A 2539-nucleotide genomic window follows, 5' to 3' on the forward strand; every position below is an offset into this window, starting at 1 on the left:
GCTTCCCAGTGACTATGTAGTTAATGACAATTAAAATTTGAAAGATTATTCTTTTGACACAACAATGTATTCAATTTACAGGTATTTGCTTATAGCACTCGAAAGTTTTGTTGGCCCTGAGGATATAAGTATAAACATGAAATATTTTCTTTCTTTGTGGAGTGTATGTAATACTTTCATATTTGATTCTCCTCTTACTCGGTCTTTTTGTTCTTTGTTTTTTCTATACCATATTGACAGAATTTAAATTTTAAGTACATCATAAAACATGTATTCCCCTACTGCACGATAATATAAATGATTATGTTATTAAATACAAATTTATTATTTTCTTGGCTGTGCAGAAGCTTTTTAATTTAATCAAGTCCCATTTATTTATTATTGTTGTTGCTGGGATTGTCATTGGGATCTTCTTCATAAATTCTTTGCCTAGGCCAACATCTAGAAGAGTATTTCCAATATTTTCTTCTAGCATTCTTATAGTTTCATGCCTTATATTTAAGTCTTTATCCATCTTGAATTAATTTTTGTGAGTGGTGAGAGATATGGATCTTGTTTCATTCTTCTGCATGTGTCTATCCAATAGACAACCTACAGAATGGGTGAAAATATCCACAAGCTATACATGCTATAAAAGGCTGATAACTAGAATCTACAAAGAATTCAAGCAAATCAGCAAGAAAAAACTCAAACCCCATTAAAAAGTAGGCAAAAGATATGAACAGAAGCTTTTCAAAAGAAGATAGAGAAATGGCCAATAACATATGAAAAAACTCTCAACATCATTAATCATCAAGGAAATACAAATTAAAACCACAATGAGGTATCACCTTACCCCTGTTAGTAATAGAATGGCTTTTGTTAAAAAGTCCAAAAATAATAAATGCTGGAATGGATGCAGAGAGAAAAAAAATGCTTCTACACTGTTGGTGGGACTGCAAATTAGTGCAACCTCTATGGAAAACATATGGAAATACCTCAAAGAACTACAAGTAGACCTACCATTAGATCCAGCAAGGCCACTGCTGGGTATTTACTCAAAGGAAAAGAAGTCATTTTATTAAAAGGATGCCTGTACTCGAATGTTTATTGCACAATTCACAATTGCAAAGATGTGGAATCAACCCAAGCGCCCATCAATTCACGAGTGGATTAACAAAATGTGGTATATCTCTACCATGGAATGCTACTCAGCCATGGGGAAGGATGACTTAAGGCCTTTTGCAACAATTTGGATGCAACTGGAGACCATTATCCTAAGTGAAGTATCTAAATAATGGAAAAACAAACACTACATGTACTTACTCTTAAATTGGAACTAACTGATGAGGACATATGTGCATAGCAGGAAGTAAAATTCAGTGGAAATCAAGCAGGAGGAGAGATGGGTGATAACCTACTCAACAGGTAAAGCGAACACTATCTGGGTGACAGGCACACTTGTAATCATGATTCAAGTATTATAAAAGTGTGCTATGTAATCAATACAAGCACATGGGAATGAAAAAAACAAAGACTTTAGAGGAACAAGCAACAAATCATTAACAGATTTATCTGTAAGTCTTGTGGGCACTAATAATGGAATAAATGTCACATCTGTTCAGTGTCAAAAGGAATCATAAGTCTTTCACTGTTTTTTTTTTTTTTTTTGGTAAACATGTGCCAGTGAGTACAATATCATCAGTAATACCATTTGCAGAAACAAAATAAGTTATATACTGATCAGTTCACACTATGAACTTCCCCACACACAAACGACATTTCTTAGAATGAATTCTGAGAAACACTAGTTCTATGAAATGTAAGAGGTGTTTCACACACATGTTCAAAATGGTTCCATAGTAAAATATGTTTGCAAAACACTTCAATAGATTTGAACAATTAAAAAAACACCCACAAATTGAAGTTCGATTGTCCAAGTTCATCATGCAAGGCCCATGTGATATTGGCTCCAATATTTCCATCAACCTTCTTTATTCATCTTGGTGGATTCATTATTGTCTTAAAGTATGTTGTAAAATATTCCACCTGTGCCTTAGTTTCTCCCATTTATTGTCATTGGCCTTCCCCACTTATCCGTGGTTGACCTATCACCCACGCTTCAGCTCAGTTGTGTTGTTTCTTAAATCCTTCCCTGACATCCACAATGCCAATGAAGATCTCATTTTTTTAATGCCATAGTTTTGTCATTGTTTTCCCTGTGTCTGTGGGTATGTATTTGTCTCCTCTAACAGATGAATAATTCAAGAAGAGTTTTTACTATACTTTCCACACAGGTCATTATAAAATATAATTTATTAAATAACACTATCACAATACTTTGATTAAAAAATTCCTTGATTTGTCCACTCTATTACCTGTTATAGCATGTGCCAGAGTAGGTGCTAGAAGCTAGGTACAAATGGAGAACAAAACAAATAATTCCTAACAATAATAAAAGTAACATTCAAATAAATTTAAAATCTTTACAGTGCTTATCAATTACATGTGACTTATTGAATTTTGCCAATATATATTTATTTATATTTGATACTCTAAA

The sequence above is a fragment of the Propithecus coquereli genome, unplaced genomic scaffold (assembly GCF_000956105.1).
Source record: "Propithecus coquereli isolate 6110/MARCELLA unplaced genomic scaffold, Pcoq_1.0 Scaffold55, whole genome shotgun sequence".
NCBI classification, from domain to species: Eukaryota; Metazoa; Chordata; class Mammalia; order Primates; family Indriidae; genus Propithecus; species Propithecus coquereli.